General features: G+C 36.9%; 1 protein-coding gene across 2 annotated transcripts in view; it reads right to left on the reverse strand.

The window, feature by feature from the left end:
- Window positions 1-20328, reverse strand: part of SLC8A3 (solute carrier family 8 member A3) — a 209738-nt gene that overhangs the window by 51225 nt on the left and 138185 nt on the right. The gene's annotated exons all lie outside the window — the stretch shown is intronic.

A 20328-nucleotide genomic window follows, 5' to 3' on the forward strand; every position in this document is an offset into this window, starting at 1 on the left:
ATGAAGATGGATAGGGAGTCATATGGTGGATCTGGGCAAAGTAAAATGGAAAATATACCAATCAGAGCCGTAGGTCCCAGGATGGGAGTCTGACTCTGAGCAGAAGAGTTATTATGTGGATTCAAATTAGGCTATGGCATTCCTGAATTGTGTGACCATAGACACCTGAGTCTTAGCTGTAATATTAAAAACTGCTAATCACATGTTAAAGACAATTAATATTAGGAATATTAAGATTTGAAGAATTATTGTGAATAAAATTCTTTTCCAAAGTACCATATCAATGTTAATTTTTATCAGGTGAACATCAAGGTAGAGTTTCCAACTTTCATGCATAGGAATTTGTTCCGTGCTCTTACAATATGGATTATTTTCCAAACTACTAACAAAAATTTTATGTCCTTCATTTTGAAGTTTCAGTCCCTAATGTGACCCTTTTGGTCTTGTGAACCTCAAAATATTTGCAAGAACTTAACTCATTTCCTATTAGTCATCATTCAGTCAAGCTACATATATTTCTGTCTTTTCATTTTTCTCTATACTCTATCCATCCAAAGCTTTCAAAAAGAAAAAAGAAAGCTCTTCATGGAAGAGATCACAGATTTATCATTTCCCTCATGCTTGTAGACATTTTAACAGTACTTTTCCACCTACAATTCAACTTTGTGGTCCTTAGATGAGGTGGTATTGCTCTCTTTTTAGGAATGTGAATCTAAGAGAGCTCCTCCAACAGTACCACATGCTCTCTGAAAATTCAACGAATAATTTGTTGGGAAGAAAGAGAAGGATTAAATGTCTTGTGAGAATATTTCCAATTTATGGGTTCTATGAGCAGCAACAGGGAGGCAGAGGATGAGATGGAAACAGGTTGGGAAGAGAAGATGGCAAAATAAACTTGTGGCACAGGCAAATCTGGACAACAAATTGAAAGTAGGACAAGATGAAGTAAAGCCCAGTAAGTCCTATTCTTTAGAGCTCTCCTTCCCAGCCAGTGCAATGGGATACTTGGTCATGCTATGAAATTGTTTTGGTTTTTCAGCACATTCTATATTTCCTCATTTCTTTTGTCAATACTGGAACAGCATCTTAGAAGAGAATATGGAAGTGCCAGTAATCATGGTAGGTGACTAAGTTGTAAATATGTGTGTATTACACATATACATACTATATATGTACATATAGATAGGTATAGATATATAATATATATATATATATATATATATATGCTATGTGTTAATATATACACATATGTTTATATATATTCTTCAGACATCTGCTGAGTGTTTAACAACCTTAAAGTTACATCACGGAATAAAACCAGCTAGGATATTCTCCTCTGGAACTTCCTTCACTTCTATTTTTGAATTCATCCCTTAATAAGACTATTCCTTTAACTTATTGCATGTAGGTAATTTCTGAAGGGGTAATGGTAAACATTTAGCAACCAGCTGTCTGGAAGGGAAAATGTAAACACTATGCACTTTTAAGCTTAATCTATATTATTAAAATTTTCTCTATCACTTTTTAAAGTTTAGATGATCAACAAAATAATTGAGCAACCCCTGGTTTGTAGCATTTGCCAATTTCTGAGATGAATGGATAGAGCACTCGGCCTGGAGTCAGGAAAACTTTTCTTCCTCAGTTCAAACAAAGTCCCAGACACATACTAGCTGGGACCCTGGACCCTGAACAAATCATTTAATCCTGTTTGCCTCAGTTTCCTCATCTGTCAAATGAGCTGATGAAGGAAATGGCAAACCATTCCAATATCTCTGCCAAAAAAATGTGAGTCATGAAAAGTTGGACATGACTCAAATGACTAAATACAACAACAAATGCTCACCCTGAAAAGTTAACTGTCACCTCTGGAGCCAGTACAAGCTATCTCCAGCACACCACTGGTTCCCATGGGCCCCAAAGTACTTTTGTTTTACTTTTTTCTTTTCTGGGGAAGGTAATCTTTCTCCCCTGGTTTTCTTTCACTGGGTAATGATTCATGTCTTTGCATGGATCTCTCCTTGGAATCATCTCATTCTCCTCTGAATCATTACTTGCATTTCCCACCAATCAGTAGCAAAAGGACATGGTTTATATGTATCTTTGGATCTCTAATGTCTATCACAGTGCTTTACATGGAACAGGTGCTAAATCTTCTGACTAATCCAATCTTGTCTCCTATCTGCTGCACTGAACTACCATCACATTTGGAAAATGTGAGCTACCGTCCTCTTTATTCTTCTCCTGGGACAGTTAGGACTTTGGTGATTCACTAAAGAAAAATGACTAAAAGATGGGACAGCAAGCAAGGAAACATAAGATCATAGTATTTAAAGACAGAAGGAGCCTTATAAATCTTTTAATCCAATCCTTTGATTTTGCATATGGGAAAACTAAGGTCAAGAAGAATGAAGTCACTCCAAAATTTAAAAGGAAGTGACATAGCAAAGCCAGAATTCAAATCCAGGATTTCTGAATCCAAATTCATTTTTCTTTCTGTTGCATTATGATATTTAGGGGAAGAGATACATGGTTCCATGGAAAGAGCTTGGATTTTGAAGTCAGGACAAGAGGTCAAAGTGACTTTGTGACTTTAATCAATTTACTTTTCCTCTCAAGATCTCAGTTTTTTCATCTATAAAATGGATTGGATGAACTAGATAGGCAGTGAAAATCCCTTTCAGCTCTAAATCTATGATCCTGTGACTCAAGTGATATTCCCTCTAAAAAAACAAAAGGCGTAGTTGGAGTGAGTGACTCTGGGGTGCTGACATCATCACTATTCTGGAAAAATACAAAACTGAAATGCTTTCTTGTGTGTGTGTGTGTATACACACACATATATGTGCACGAATACATGCATGCATAGATTCATGTATTTTCTAGTGATTTATTTCAGGAGAATAAAAACACCCTGATATTGCATACTTTGCTTCCAAATGTCATACTGATGCTGTTTGTGTAGTCTAGATTCCTGGTGGTCTAGAGGTTAGTGGCCATAAGAGAGTTTTAAGAATCCTCTTTAAATCAGCCGCAGGTTTTAAGAGTGAAAAAATTCACTCATTCCCAAATATTAGTTGCAAAATGAAAGTTTATTGTTAGATAGAAATCAGTTTACCAAGAGACTGACTTCTAGGGTGGCAGATCTATGGAAAATGGAGTTTTGCACTGAGAATGCAGTTCTCAGTGGACAGAAAGTCCTGGCAGTAAAGGGAGCTACCAAAGTCCATCTGCAAAAGACTTTCAAAGATGGAAGCTATTATATTGGGCCTTAGTGGGGGTTGGGACAGAGAGCAGGTCAGACCCGGTGGGGGCTGGGACAGCCCAAGCAGATCAGAACCAGCAGGGGCTAGGGCAGCCCAAGCAAGTCAGACCCAGTGGGGGCTGGGACAACCACGGATCTCCTATTGGAATTCAAAGGGATGCTTTTGACCAGGATTTGTAATTGAAGCAAAGGTTCTGGCATCCCGGAAAGACAACTCATCTAGGAAGGATATGCCTTCCCCAGGAATGGACTGAGAATCTGAAAGGGATTACAGATAAATAGGAAATACAGTTTCTTAAAGGGACCACAACCCACTTCAATACCAAATTCCAGATGGAGAGAATTACTAATATAATTAATTTTTAAAAGTGAAAAACAGTATAGGTTGCATGTCATGCCAACATCCTCATCAACATAGAGAAGCTGACATCTGTAAAAAAGTCTTTCACCAAGGAGTTTGTGGATCACTCTGTAGAACATCCAGCTCCTCAAACTATCTGCAATACTGGTTATGGTCTATAGTTATTGATTGGAGACACAGAAACCATAAAAAAGATCCATGAGAATGAATGTTTAACTGATTCAGATTCTTACCACCCAGACTCATAATCTGTGTTTTATTGCCACATAATCATCAAGTAAAATAAAAGCTCTCTGAGGACAGGAACTCTAGTAATTTTTTTTTATTTTTATGTTCCTTACACATAATAGGCAGTCATCAGTAACTGGTTGTTGAATTAAAACAATGCATACCTATAAAGAAAATTGCTTCCTTTCCTCTTAGTTCAGTCACTCTCTTTAAAATGTTTACTTCCAGTCTCTGGTTACATAGATGATTACTTGATCTACTATTACAATGACAGATTCTAGGCAAATCAAAACAAATTCAAAACCTTGGCAACAATTGCTGAAAGAAAATGATAACAATGACAATTCAGGACCATTCTTTCTGTGTATTGGTTTGTGTGTTTGTTTGTTGGAGTTCCAACTGGTTTTCTGTTGGCATTTTCTTATAAGAGAGCAAAGGCATGGTGGAGCAAATACCGAACCTGGACTTGGAAGACCTGGATTCAAGAGCTGGCTCTGTCATTTGCCATGTGTCCACAGATAATCCTTTTAAGACTATTTTTTAAAACTGTGTGTGTATACACACATATATACATGTATATATGTACATATATATATACATATATAATATTTGCTGAGTAGCATATTACTCAGTTACTTATTGAAAAAATTGGCAAATTTGGAACACTTGTCTTTTGATAAAAGAAAACACATGACATCTTTCAGTTCAATGATTCATTTTAAGTACTATATCAGGAAATAACCAGTGAACTCTCGGTGAAGAAAATTGTGATCTCTTGGGGTAAAGGTTTGGGGTCATATTTTGGTTTTTAGCAAATACTTCCCATCTCACATCCTACTATATCTATTAACAATTTTAATTCTTGGAAATAGTTAAGATTATCTTAGAAAGCTAAAGGAACAAAAAAAATGGACTAAAATAAAAACACTTTGAGGAAAAGAATATTAAGAATTAACATTATTGAAATAAAAATGCATAATAGGAAGAGCAGGGAGAATTAGGTGCTACACACTAAAATTGAGTTGGAATAGGAAAAGAAAAAAAAAGAAAAATTACAAAAGTAAACTTGAGGTTAGGGTTGGATAGGATAAGAGAAAGAAAGAAGGGAAGAAATTGAGTTCAGATAAATAATAAAACAAATTTCAAAGAAAATTTTCAAAAAAAATTTCTTTTAAAAATCAAGAGAACAATTAATTTTTTAAAAAAATTATTTTTCATGGCAGAGAGATAGTATACAACCAGGACAGAATGCCATATACATTCTCAAATAAGGTCTCTGTAGAGATGTTTTTAACATAATCATTTTTCCTTCTCACAAGGGAGGACTCAATCTGGAGGAAGTGGGTAGTGATATAAAGACAAAAGGCATCAAAACTGTATTTTTAAAAATAAAACTAGGATCATGTCCATTCTATAATATGGAATGAAACCAGTTTCCTGGGATATGACATTATTAGAGGACTCTATCAATTACTATTACCTTATCATTTAAATTGGTCCTTAAAGCCCCTAGTGCTGGGTCATTTGTTGTTCTCAAAACAGTATAATCTTTCTTTCTTAAATATTTGATGAATTTTCTCTCAGTCACAATAGACTTTCACCAAGATATTTGCCAGATACCTCTTCCCTCATTTTAATTCATTTGCTCATCATCTATTAGTAAACAGTACTCACCCACAAAACATTTCTGATTTCTATTGATCTTCCATAAAAAAAAAAAAAATCGAGAGACCTGGGCCTCTTTCATCTCTAACTTTGAGATGGGCTTTTGCTAGGCCTTTCCCAAGAAGAATGTATATGCATTTGGGGGGCAGACCACAAAATTCTATGGAACTTTTTAACCTTTCTTAATCACTACGAAGCCCATTGTCCATAACAAAGAGACAATTCAATTTTTAAAAACATTGTACATTTTTTCTTACTCTCCTCCATCCTAATCTCCCAAATACAAGCATAATCTGCTCAATCTATTTTTTGCTATCTATGTTTAATCAATTGAAGTAAAGACTCTAGGTGTATTAATCACAGAATGTTAGAGCTAGAAGGATGCTGAGGAATCAACTGTACCAATCTTTTCATGTATCAAGGGGAAAGGGATAGGAAAATTATATCCCCATCAACAGCTTACAACAGTTGAAATTTTAAATAAAAACATCATCACCTTCAGAATAACCATCAATAAATAGCCTTTTTATGTCATCATAATAGCTAAGCTTCATAAAGTGCAAAGCACTTTTGAAATATTACCTCATTTTATCCTCACAATGTTGGGAGAGAGTTATTGATGTACTAATAAACGTTTACCAACCAACTCTCCACAAAAAAAGAAAGAAAATTTGTGTAGGACAGACTTTTGAGTTTATTTTACATCATTAACATTTTCTTCAGCAGTTCCGTAAGTCTAGATGATCAATAAAACAATCCAGCCCTAATTTGTGGTGTTTGCTATTTTCTGAGATATTAATGCTCACATTGAGAATTTGAAAATCAGCATTAGGAGTCATTCTGAACTGGTCCCAACACTATACCCCTGGAAATAAGTGCTATTATATCCATTAGATAGAAAGATAGAGAGGTAGATAGACAGACAGACAGACAGACAGAGGCAATGAGGTTAAGTGACTTGCCCAGGATCACATAGCTAGTAAGTATATTAGCCTAGATTTGAACTCACATTCTCTTAACTCCAGGGCAGCTGTCCCTACTTGGTATTTGAGGAAATTGAGGGAAAGGTTAAAGTGAACTCGTTGAAAATATTTATTTACATAATTCTATCTTTTACTCTTCTGATAAAAGAATATAAAGATAAAAGAATATATAAAGACTACCCTCAAATTATTATAATCTAGCTTTACTTCCAATTTTTCATTCCATTTTTCTGTAATTAAGTAGAGATCAAGTGAGTTGACCTAAAGAAATTAACAAGCTCATTATTTAGTTTTCTGTCTATACTCTTCTTTCAAAAAAAAAAAAAAAAAAGCTAACTAATAGTTAACCTTTAACAATCCTCATGGAAAAATAAGAAATTTCTGTTGATTAAAAAATGAAGGCATGATTCAAAGAACTACATTTCTTACCAGAGAAAGTCAAATTTAGCCAATATTTGGTATGTGGAAAAAGGATTAAATTTGTTCTCTTTGGCCCTAGAAGGCAGAACAAGAATTAGAAGGGGTAAGAGATAGGATTCACACTTGGAATAAAGATGAACATCCTAATGCTTAGTGCTATCCAAAAGTGGAATGAGTAGTCCCAGGAGGAAGTGAATTGGTTCTCACCCCAGAGTGAGGCTGAAAACTTTGTCTCTGCCTCACATGAATCCAATTCACATGCAAGTCAAGACATCACCCCATAATGTCATTGATCCTCTTTGAAAAATTGATAAACAACAATGCCTTTTCAAATACATGTTAGAAGGGGTTTTTTTAAGAAGAGGTTAGACTAGATGGCGTCTCAGTTCCCTCTCAACTCTGAGATTCTATAATTTTCATGTAATTTTATAGACAACATATGATCAACGCATAGGGATTTACTAAAACTACTAATTATCTTTTGGAGTTAAAATGGAAACAGGATATCCAAGTATCTAATCATTATACTTTTTTGCCATGATGAACAAGGATTTTAAACATACTCTCTACACAGAATTTCTAGTAAATCCAGTCTTAATTCATGAAATAATCTGAATTTTTAACCAAAAGGAATTTTTGTATCTGAATTATGGCAGGGAGATGGCAACTTTTACTATTGAGGTATGGCATTGTGGTACATCTCTCTCAACCATTGACTGTAGCCAAAGAAAAGGGAAAAATGAAGAAAGATGGGAATAAAATTTGGGGAGCTTCCTCTGGGGATTTGGAAAACTCCAGGCAAAGGAAGAAATTTCTAAGGAACTCAAAGCAGGATCAATGTTCAAATAAGACTCAAGAATTGTAAAATGATGGTTTCAAATCCATGGGATATGACAAAATTCAAGGAAATATGCTTTGTTACATTATATAATAGCAGATAAGGCACACAGTGGATTGAGTGCTGAGTCTAGAATTAGGAATACTCATCTTTCTGAATTCAAATCTAGTCACAGACACTTACTAGCTCAGTTTCCTCATCTATAAAATGAGCTAGAGAAGAAAAAAATCAAACCACTCCACTATCTTTGCCAAGAAAGCCCCAGATGAGGTCATAAAGAATTAGACAAAATTAAAAGAACCAAACAACGATGACATTGTGCAGTTTTGGAACATTCTAGAAAAACAGATGCATTTGGAGAGAAATCGAAATAAAGAAAATCTCTTTGAGGAAATTAAAGTTGTTGCTGTATTTATTAAAATAATCTTTCTTAGGCCTGGAGAGACTTACACGAACTGATGCTGAGTGAAATGAGCAGGACCAGGAGATCATTATATACTTCAACAACAATACTATATGATGACCAGTTCTGATGGACCTGGCCATCCTCAGCAATGAGATCAACCAAATCATTTCCAATGGAGCAGTAATGAACTGAACCAGCTACGCCCAGAGAAAGAACTCTGAGTGATGACCAAAAACCATTACATTGAATTCCCAATCCCTATATTTATGCCCACCTGCATTTTTTATTTCCTTCACAAGCTAATTGTACAATATTTCAGAGTCTGATTCTTTTTGTACAGCAAAATAACAGTTTGGTCATGTAGACTTATTGTGTATCTAATTTATATTTTAATGTACTTAACATCTACTGGTCATCCTGCCATCTGGGGGAGGGGGGGCAGTAAGAGGTGAAAAATTGGAACAAGAGGTTTGGCAATTGTTAATGCTGTAAAGTTACCCATACATATAAACTGTAAATAAAAGGCTATTAAATAAAAATAAAATAAAATAAAATAATCTTTCCCAATCTTATTGCCCATTCCTAAGACATGGCTAGAAAGAAAAGAGAAGACCAACCCAAAGTCCAATCAATGTTGCTAAGCAAAAGCAAATAGTTAACTGTAGGTATATATAACACTGCTATTCTACCAGAAATGTCATTCAGCTAGCCTTCAACACTTTCTGCATCAAATTCTTATAAAAATCTCCTGGAGACTTGTATTCCATAGGAATACAATTCTGGATTTATATTGAAAGTAAACATAAAAATAGGATTCATTTGAGAAAAATTTGCATTCTGGTTTTTTTATACTCAACTGATTGATATACACTTATTCAGAGGATCATGGATTTAAAGTTGGAAGGTTATCTAGTTCCCATGTTTTTTACATATCAGCTTTTTACATATGTGGAAACTGTGGTCTAAAGAAGAGACTTATCAAAGATCATAGAGTTAGAAAGCATCAAAAGGGGAATTTGGCCCCAGCATCTTCTGACTCTAGAGTAAATGCAGTGAATAGAGGAGCTGGGCAATCAAGGGGTCAGAAAGACACCTCAGACATTTATTAGCAGTGTGACCCTTTATTATGTCACATAGTCCTCTACCTGACTCACTTTCCTCAACTGCAAAATGAGAATCATAACAGGCCCTACCTCAAGTATCCTTATATCAAATATGATTGAATTAAATATTTAAAAAAACATTCAATAGGCTATGAAAGGAAATGAAGAGATATAATTTCTTCTCTCTTGTCCTTTCTTTTGAAGGTAAGATTCTTTGATGAGATACAGCTATGCCATATCTCCTCTGGACTTGTAACAAAGGGAACAAGTACTTTCTCTATTACTACATGCTGCCAGGAAAAAAAAATGACACCTGCTTGACAATGAATTCATGCATTGGTCTAGATGAATAAAAGCCTGGATCTCAAATCCCCAGCTGCCCCTTCAAATTTGTGTTTCATTTCCTAAGCATGGGTAACCAAGCTGCCCTCCTTAGCTGCATATTTCTAGTTTTGGCCACTATCTTGTGAAGTCAAGAGGTTAAAAGATCCTTAAATCAAGTACTGGTTACCCAGCAGGAGATGATATCTGCAATAATAATTTTTCAGAGAAAAAGAAAGTTGCCACCTAAAGGATGCTACCTCTGAAAGAACTAGAAATCTCAAGGTATGGGACAGCTAGATGGTGTAGTGGATAGCGCACCAGCCCTAAAGTCAGGAGGACCTGAGTTCAAATTTGACCTCAAACACTTAACACTTCCTAGCTGTGTGACTCTGGGCCAGTCACTTCACCCCAATTACCTCAGCAAAAAAAAAAAGAAAGAAAAGAAAAGAAATATCAAGGTATGCCATGGCTTAAGGGAAATTTGGGGTTGTGAACTATATATAGAGAAGATGTAAAATATTGTTTACTACTCCTTTCAAAGATATCTTTTCCTCCCCAGAAAGTATAAGGAAGTGATGTTTTATTGTTTATTGTTTAAAATATTTGTAAATACACATTTACAAATCTTTTTGTTTAAAGGATTTCTTTTGTGGTAAAAGAAATAAATAGTTGTCCTATGTCTGATAAATACTTTGCACATTAAGTAGTTAAGTATTTTTTCAAGCAGGGATGCTATTAAATTTCTTTTGGGGAAACTTATATGTGATTCATTTCAAAATCTTGTCATAAAGATTTTCTCCAGAAATTCAAGGAAGGGTGGGCACAATGAGCCAGAAAGGGCAAGAAAAAAATCTGGTTCCCCAGCACTTTGTGGATTTTTGTGGTCCACCACCACCTAAAATGAATTGCCCAGACAGTCTTGCTGTGGACCTCAGAGCTTATGACTCTCTAGCTGGTGTTCCTTCTACCTGCCATTGTATGTGCCTATTTGAATAGCTCAGTTTCATAGATATTTAATTAGTTATCTGGAAGCAGCACTGGTTTGGGTCAATCAAGTAAAATGTCTTCCCATAAAGTCCTGAAAGATATCAAAATATGTCAGTTTCTCATATTGAGTCACTTAGCTTTTCAGTTGTATTCATTTTGCATAATTTTTTTTGACAGAACCCATGCCTGGGTAATTTTTTTATTTTGTTTTACTTTTTTTCATAATTATAACTTTTTATTGACAGAACCCATGCCTGGGTAATTGTTTTATTTTATTTTACTTTTTTCATAATTATAACTTTTTATTGACGGAACCCATGCCTGGGTAATTTTTTACAACATTATCCCTTGCACTCACTTTTGTTCCGACTTTTCCCCTCCCTCCCTGCACCCCCTCCCCCAGGTGGCAAGCAGTCCTATACATGTTAAATATGTCGCAGTGTATCCTAGATACAATATATGTGTGCAGAACCAAACAGTTCTCTTGTTGCACAGGAAGAATTGGATTCAGAAGGTAAAACTAACTCGGGAAGAAGAACCAAAATGCAAACAGTTTACATTCATTTCCCAGTGTTCCTTCTCTGGGTGTAGCTGCTTCTGTCCATCGTTGATCAATTGAAACTGAGTTAGATCTTCTCTTTGTCAAAGAAATCCACTTCCATCAGAATACATCCTCATACAGTATTGTTGTTGAAGTACATAATGATCTCCTGGTTCTGCTCATTTCACTTAGCATCAGTTCATCTAAGTCTCTCCAAGTCTCTCTGTATTCATCCTGCTGGTCATTTCTTACAGAACAATAATATTCCATAACATTCATATACCACAATTTACCCAACCATACTCCAACTGATGGGCATCCATTCATTTTCCAGTTTCTAGCCACTACAAACAGGGCTGCCACAAACATTTTGGCACATACAGGTCCCTTTCCCTTCTTTAAGATCCCTTTGGGATATAAGCCCAGTAGTAACACTGCTAGATCAAAGGGTATGCACAGTTTGATAACTTTTTGAGCATAGTTCCAAATTGCTCTCCAGAATGGCTGGATATATTCACAATTCCACCAACAGATTTTGCATATTTTTAAAGTAAAAGTTCCTAGAGGACAGAGTATTGAACTTAGATAGTTATGTGACTCAAGTTACATTATCTAACTTCTCAGCCTCAGGTTCCTCATCTGTAAATATATATTTGAATGTCAACTCTAGAGATCTTTCCATGTACCACACTGATGCTTTGGTTTCCCCATCAGCTGTGAAGTACATAGACGGGTCACTCATTCCAGGATGAGCAAGTTCCTTCCATTTAAAAACAAAACCAACCCCTACATAGGCTCACATCTCTCACAGAATATGCATATGAAATGATAAATAAATAATTTCAGAATGAGATCTCTGAAAGTTATCTCCTCCCCTCTTCAATCTGCTGAGACCCAAATTTTGGATTCTATGTTCCCTGGGCAACATGGAATGACACATCCAGAGCTGCATGGCTTCCACTATCTGTGGAATAAGGGAACTCAGAGGACTAGCTAAGCTCATATAGAGAGAGACTTTTTCTCTGGATACTCTCTTTCACTTACCCACTGCTTCTCAGGAAGAGGGACCACTCAAGCTAAACAGTAAGGGTAAATAGGTTAGCAAAATAGAGAGGTCTTCAGGTTGTTATAATAACAATACTTCAGATCCTTAGAGAGTGTTTAACCCTTTTAAATCCCCTCACATATTAACTCTGAAAAATGAAAAGGGAGGTAAAAAACTCTCCACCTATATCTGCCATGCCACAATCCAAAAAAAAAAAGAAAAAAAGTATATGAGTAGCAAGGACCAATGAAATCCCTAAGAGGCAATAGCACCCCCCTCAAAAAAAAAAAGATCTAGTCACACAACCCATAATCTGAGGCGTCTCCATAACAATTACATGAAATATGAGAAATAAATAAGGTGAACTAGCTTTTCAAACCTAAGGGGGCAAAGTTTACCTCATAGGTATAAGCTGAGAATTGGCTGGAACTCTTGAGCCTCCAACTTTGTTCTCTGTAAAAAGGTGATAGTATCTATAGTACCCACCTCAAAGGGTGGTCTGAGGTTCAAATGTATATGAAGTGTTTTGCTAATATTAATATGCAAACAAATCTCATTTATTATTACAAATTGATAGCTAATAACAATAGCTAGTTTTTACATATCATTTTAAAGTTTGAAAAACACCTTACATATGTTAACTTATTTGACCTTATAATTATATGAAGTAGATGCTATTACTTCCATTTTACAGATGAAGAAACTGAGCCTATTAGAGTATAAAGTGACTTGCCCAGGGTAACACAACTTGTAAATTCCCGAGACAGATTTGAATTTGGCTCTTCCTGACAATGTCCATTGTACCACCTAGCTGCTATGTTGTTATCATTGTCATCATCATCATCAACAACAACAACGAGAGCTGCCCAAAGTATAACATGTTTCCTTGAGAAATGATGCTTTCTCTTCACTAGAGAGCTTCAAGCTGAGGTTGGATGAACACAATGCCTGGAATACAATAGATATGTAATAAATGTTTACTAATTGATTTATTATTTGATTGGTACTAGAAAGGGATTCTGCCTAGGGATTATGCTACTGTCATAGATTAAATTAGATGACCTCTTTGTTTTTCTGAGATTTTATAATTGCTTAAATTAGTTTTTTTCTTATCATAACATTACTATGAGTTGGATGTCATTATATTTATTGTTTTTTATAATTCTATAAGCTTTTGTTCCTAAGTACCTTTGTTCCTAGGTTTATAAGATAAAAACTAATCACAGAACTCTTATCACTTAAGAGTCAAACCTCAAACAGAAGTCTTCTATTTGTCTTCTATTTCCACTACATCAATGGCTTAACAACAATTAAATTTGATTCACAAACATTTATAAAATTCCTGCTATGATATAGGCATTGTACATTCCAAATATAAAGCAAAAATGAAAAGGTCCCTGCCCCCAAGAAACTTACATTCTACTTGACCACTTTAATGGGGTTCAAAGGAACACATTCCCCTGATAAAAGGGATTAAGTAAGAGAAATCCACAAAAGGCCGCATGCCCCAAAGACACTAAGTGCCAGGGAATAGGACTAGAAGAAATTGGAGGAGATAGAGAAACTCCATGTGAGTGGGATGTGGTAGGCATTATTATTGTGTAACAATCATCATTTTCTTTGCCAAAAGGAAGATTTATTTAGGGGAAGAGACTACAGACAAAATAAGAGGCAAAATAGGCACAAGGAGTAGCAAATGTGAAATAGAGTTGGGAAAGCAATAGGGTTACCTAGGAAAAGAATTTGGAAGAATTCATTAAAGGAATGTGCCATGAGGTCTAAACATAACATTGACTGGCAGGTTAGATCCACTGAATTAGCTATAGTAAGGACAAAGACTCCATTAAAGGGAAGGCACTATAAAAATGCGAGAGAGTGTGGATTTAGTCCTGAAAAGAAGTTAGCAAAGTTCTTCATCATAAACTAATCTTTTATAGGGGAAATACAGCCTTGGGGTTTCTTAGGGAAACTAGGGAAATAAGGCAAGAACTCAGAAGGAGGGATCAAAGAACCAGATAGAATGCTCTCTGGTGATAGAATGCACCTGGCAGACCAGGTCCCAGATTTGTCTAAAAATATGTTAATCAGTACTTCAAAGGTATTGATTGCATAGGTGCCCAGAGGTTAGGGGATAGACAATGGAGACTGATAAAGAATTTCATCCTCACAATCACTCCTTACAAACAGAATAGTCTGGGAATTGGTTATACCTGATAATATCTAGATGGACTTCTTCCTGACTGGGTAAGATAATCAGTCCATATCAAGAGTATGTAGAGTCTGGAATATAGAGCTAAGAAACTGAAGCCAGAAACATGGATTCCTGATTGATGCTCTGCGCCTCAATCTATTCAGGGAAAATGACAGGGAATTATTTATAATCTGCCCATTCTACTCTCTGCCCCTAAGACTTGGCATTAGACGGGGACTTAGAGGTAAAACCAAAATGACAGAAAAGAGCCATTTTTAAACTTGTATATATATATATATATATATATATAGAGAGAGAGAGAGAGAGAGAGAGAGAGAGAGAGAGAGAGAGAGAGAGGAGAAATTAGATAAGCTAGTGGGAGAAATATAAGGAGGTAAAAAGCAAGGAAGGGAAAGGGAGACACAAATAGATTGTGCCTTCTGAATGGAGCCAAATTCCAATGGTGTCAGTCTTTAGCTATGGCCCTCCCTGCCTTATCCCCCACTATCATGGGCATAATTGATGAAATTCTCTCAAGGGATAAAAATAGGCTCTCTGAGGATAGCAGAAGAAAAAGAGCCCAAAGCCCTGCTAAGTGAGCAGAGGGTAATGACATCATAGAATTAGAGATTCCAAAGGAGCTGTGAATGTGGCTTCAGAAATATAGGGTTGATAAGAAGGCACTTGATCACCAGACTGTGAGGATATTAGTAAAACTGTACCATCCTACCAGATCAATAAGGCTCCCTTTGCTTCACTTAAGCTTAAGGCATTTTCTAAAGCTCCTGTTCTTGGCAGATATGAGCCACCCAAAGCTCCCTATGCCTATGAGGGACTGTCAGGACAAGTTACCCTAGAACCAAAGCGAATGTCCCTTCAAAACTCAGATCGTTCTGTCTGTAAGACCATATAAATGCCCTAGTCACAGGACAGTGTCCTGGAAAGGGAGCAAACACCAAATATCTAACAGGGTGCTGGACACCAGCAGTCATGTTACTATCATATCAGGCTCAAAGGATCTATAAAGTCATCTCAGTTTTAACTGGGAGTTGGGGGAGAGGGGCAGAGCAGACAACCAAAGAAACATCCTTGTTCAAGTAAAAGACAGTAGAAAAAAAAATCGCTTCTCTGGATCACAACTGGAATGACTAATCAAAGTGAGTGTATTGTGCATATGTACTTACAAATTCTTGAGAGTTAATACTTGTATAGATCCTTTTAGCAACCTCTATGCTAGCTATTATGGCTAAGACAAAGGGAACTCATTGGAGCGTCCCAAGCCATCCAGTGTAGTTAAAACCAAACCTACTTGCTGAACCACTTTTAAAAGATATTCACCTAATATTGGACCTATTTGCTACTGAATGACTTGATGCAGCTTCATGGCATTACCTTTTCTCAAGAGTGGCCCATTATGAGCTGGTTGATGTAAAATGTTCCTTATAACAAAAAACATAGGGCACAAAAGGCTATTCTCATTAAATGGAAATAATATATTCAAGATCTAGCTCACCAAGCTTTTCTGATATTACTGTCCTTCACTAACAATTTATAAATCTGCCAGAGACTACAGCCTCCAGTCTAGGTCTGGACACTTTGCTAACTCTGCTAGCCGAATGGTTATAAGGACCTGGTTTGCCAACTGCTCCAACAGCTAGAAGATAAGTGTGTGCAACCCAGCCTAACGACTTATTAATACAACAGGGAATACCCTGGAGGACGGGGGTTCTATTATATTCTCCTTATTGCTTGAACTATAGGCTGCATAGCTCTTGTGTAAGTGAACTTTGAGGAATGTTATAGATAAGACCTTCATCTACATTGATTCTCGGAAAATAGCTTTGATTCTAGTAAAGTGTTCTAAAACCTGGAGAATACAGGTCGAAACAATTAAAGGCTCATTTCTTTGGGGTCAGGAATAGTGAAGGAACTATACAATGCCTTCCCCCATATACACTTTTTTGTAAGGTTTGTTTGTGTCCATTGAAGACCTCATATGATCTTTGCTAAACTGAACAATCAGTTCAAAATAGCAGAAGTTGGGTACTGAGTTCAAGATCAGTCTGTACATTGGGGAGGAAGAAAGGGCTTAAGATGTGACACTGTACCAGGCTAAGACAATTACTTCTGTCCAGTGGAGATCCTGTGCCCACCAGAGTACCCACCTCTGAAAGAACAGTCCCCTACCTGCCTCCACCTAAAAAATTGATTATTTATCCTTCTTCCCCCATCTCAAAGCAAGTTGCTTTGGGTTGATATAGCTGATACCAATTGAGATATAATTGTTTCCCCAGTGCAAAGCCTAACATCCATAAAGGAGTCAATTGAACAATATAGTTGGAGAGCTGAATTAGAATGTTCAGAAGGATGGGTAATAAGGGTTAGAAGAGCTGACATGCCTTTAAAGTCTGGATCCTTGAGTTAGGTGACAGAGTCAATCTTATTCTATCATATGATACCATGGCTGAACTATTCCTATGACAAGTCAGAGGTGCATTCTTTGGTCCTGGCAGCAGGAAGAGAAAGTAACAAAGGGGACTTCATCATTTGCTAACTGCCAGAGTAAGATGTTATGATATTGTGGTTATAAAGCTCACCATCTTCCAAAGTCAACACAGATAATGAAGTTGCCCTGCTAAACACAAGAAGGAACATAATTGGAGTGCTATGGCCAGGGCAAGCCACTTCTGATACTGGTCAACATTGATTTAAAAATGGATATCAAAACTAAAAAGAGCAACCACAATAGCATCTAGTTCATTTTAGGATTCAAGCATTTATTAAAATAAATGTTCTGAATCAAAATATAATTGTGAGCAATTTCTATTGATCATCTTAGTCAAACACTGAGGTATCAATATGCTTTTTGATGGGTTCTGCTTTGTGGATAGGATAATTTACTAAAAATTAGGTTTATTTAATCATTTGATGTCATCAAATCATATTCATCTGTACTCAAAGAAGTAAGTTGGTGGAGACAGTATGACCTGAGTTCAAACCCAGCCTTGTATACTTACTAGCAGTCATTACTCTGTCATACTATATCACAGCTAAACTATTCCTATGAAAAGTCAAAGATGCATTATTTGCTTCTAGAAGCAGGGGAAGAAGATGAAGGGGATTTCATCTTCATAGCTGTATAACCTAGAACAAGTCACTTAATCTTGGTTTACTTTGAATTCCTCAACTAAAACAGGGATAATAACATCTATTTCAGAGTTATTGCCAGGATCAAATGGGATATTTGTAAAGAGCTTAGCACAATGCTTAATAAACATTAGATATTATATAAATGCTTATTCCCATGTTCCCCTTTACATATTAAGATTTGAAAAATGGCTTTATTTAGAAGTCACAAAATCAGACCAGAAGTAATTGGATCAAATCCCACCTCTGATACTCAAAGCTGTGTGACTATATGAGCTTCAGTTAACTCATCTGCAAAACTGAGACATTAGTTATAGTACCCACACAAGGTACTACATAGGATAATTCTGAAGCTCACATGAAAAAAATGTATACAAACTGTATTATAAACTTTGATGTGTCATATAAATGAGCAGCTAGTTGTTGCAGTGGATAGAGCACTAGGGCTAGAGTCAGAAAGATTCATCTTCCTGAGTTCAAATGTGACCTCAGACATTTACTAGCAGTGTGGTGCTGGGCAAGTCACTTAACCCTTTTCCCTCAGTTTCCTCATCTGTAAAATGAGCTGGAAAAGGAAATGGCAAACCATTCCTGTATCTTTTTCAAGAAAACCTCAAAAGGGTTCACATAGAGTCAGACATGACTAAAAACAACTGAACACAACAATAAATAAATATCAGACTGAACTATTTGCAGGGATCCCAGAATCACCAATGCATCTGGATTCAACCATAAAAAAGAAACTCTTGTGGGACACCCCCCCTTTTTCTGTATCTAGTGAAAAAAGGCAACCATACCCAAAGAGTTATGGGGCCATTAGTGGTGGTTGGTTCTTTAAGCCCATTCAAAGAAGTCCTACAAAGTAATGAGTTAAAAGTGCAAGGCTCAGGTTTGGAAAATGCAGACTCAATGAGTAACCCTTACACACTATGATCAGCAGACTGACCTACCCTTTCCCTTCACACCCTCTTCTTTTAGCACTGGGAAAATCTGTTATCTTCCTGCTTTCATCAATAACACCTTTTGGCTTAGGTGATATCCAGTGGTGGAGCCAACTGAGTTCATGGAAAAGGAGAGCAGAGGATCCTAGGGGCATGTGACAGGGACAGCTGTCATTTCTGGAGAGCCACAGGTTTCCTGTGGAAACACCCTTAGCTAATAGGTAGCCACAAAGGTTTTAACCAGAGACAGCTCCTCCCCTACCTTTATCTCTTCTCTATATACTCTTCCTTCTCATTTCCCCCATCCTTTGACCATAGCCTCTCCACCCCCCCTTCCCATTTCCTTCTCAATTGCCACAGGCTAAAAATACAACAAGCGGCAATAATAAAGCCCAGGCTGAGCAAGATGCAGATTTTAATGAGGCTTCCATGGTAACAAGAACCTCTTTGCCAGTCAAAAGTGTGCATGTGTGTGTGTGTGTGTGTGTGTGTGTGTGTGTATCTTGGTGGGGAGGGAAAAATAGAGATTGGGGCGAAAGAAGAGGGAGGAGTTGTTTGCTAGAAAGAGAGAAGGGAGAAATCAAGAAAAAGCTCCTGGCTCAAACAACCTTTGCAGGAAGCTACTGCAGCCCAAAGCTGATGACTAAATTAGCTCTGAACATTCAGTGATTCTCTTTGGATGTAGCCAAGCAGTCTGACTGTGTGGGCTCACCAGAGGAAAATCTTAGCATTTTTCCAAAATCAAGATAAATATTTACAACACACTTCCCTTAAATAATCAAACACATGGCAGGTGTAAGGTTGGGGGCGTGGTGGCTGGAGAGTCTCTGGTTTGTTGCAGTCTTTCTCATTCACATCATTTCTAGCAGCCATGACATACCTGGCATAAAGGGACCTGGGTCAGCACAGGAGCGCTGGACCCTAAAGTAGAGCCATTTCTGAGGATCTTCCAAGCATGGGGAGATATGGCACTTACTGCCTGCAGGGGATGCGCTCTCTTCAGGAAAATTTTTTTCTCTCTAAATCCCTCTATGATGCCAGGCACAAGGCGGTAGGATGAGCTGGATTCTTTGAAAGGAAATCTGTACATGTGTATGTGGCCAAAGCTCTCTTTTTTATAATAGCTAGATGGTGCAGTGGCTAGCACCCCAAGCTTCAAATTTAATCCAGGTACTTCATAGCTGGGTCATCCTGGGCAAGTCACTAAATCTGTCTACCTCAGTTTCCTCGTCTGTAAAATAAAAATGAAAATAGTCCCTACTTCCTAGTGTTGTTCTAACAATCAAATGAGATCATATTCATAGAGTACTTAGCATGTAGTTTTAAAATGTTTGCTGCTGTTTCTTTTTGTCAAATCATAGATATCTAATGGCCTCTATCATCTTAATTCCTTGTCCCTCTCTAGGAATATTTCAATAGGAAGATTCAATCTACGTTTCTACTTTCTTTTGAAGCAGCTGGGGGTACAGTGGATAGAGTGCTGCACCTGAAGTTAGGAAGACATCTTCTTAAGTTCAAATCTGGCCTCAGACACTAAGCAAGTCATTTGATACTTTTTGCCTCAGTTTCTTCAACTGAAAAATGAGCTAAAGAAGGAAATGGCAAATCACTCCTGTTGCTTTGCCAACAAAACCCCAAACCAGGTCACAAAGATTCTGACACGACTGAACAACTCTCCAAGGCCAGAGACAATGACCTCTTTTCATTGTTTATTCCTACTGTTTTAGCTCAGCATTAAGGTACAAAATAAATCCACCAAAAACCAATAGCCTTTCTATTTAGAAATAGCAAAATGTGGGAGGAAACAATAGGAAGGGAAATTCTAAGCAACAAGGCCTGAGTTTCCAAAGCTAATCCAAGCATGTGCTGGGTCTTCCTTGGCCAGA

The sequence above is a fragment of the Sarcophilus harrisii genome, chromosome 2, assembly GCF_902635505.1.
Source record: "Sarcophilus harrisii chromosome 2, mSarHar1.11, whole genome shotgun sequence".
NCBI classification, from domain to species: domain Eukaryota; kingdom Metazoa; phylum Chordata; class Mammalia; order Dasyuromorphia; family Dasyuridae; genus Sarcophilus; species Sarcophilus harrisii.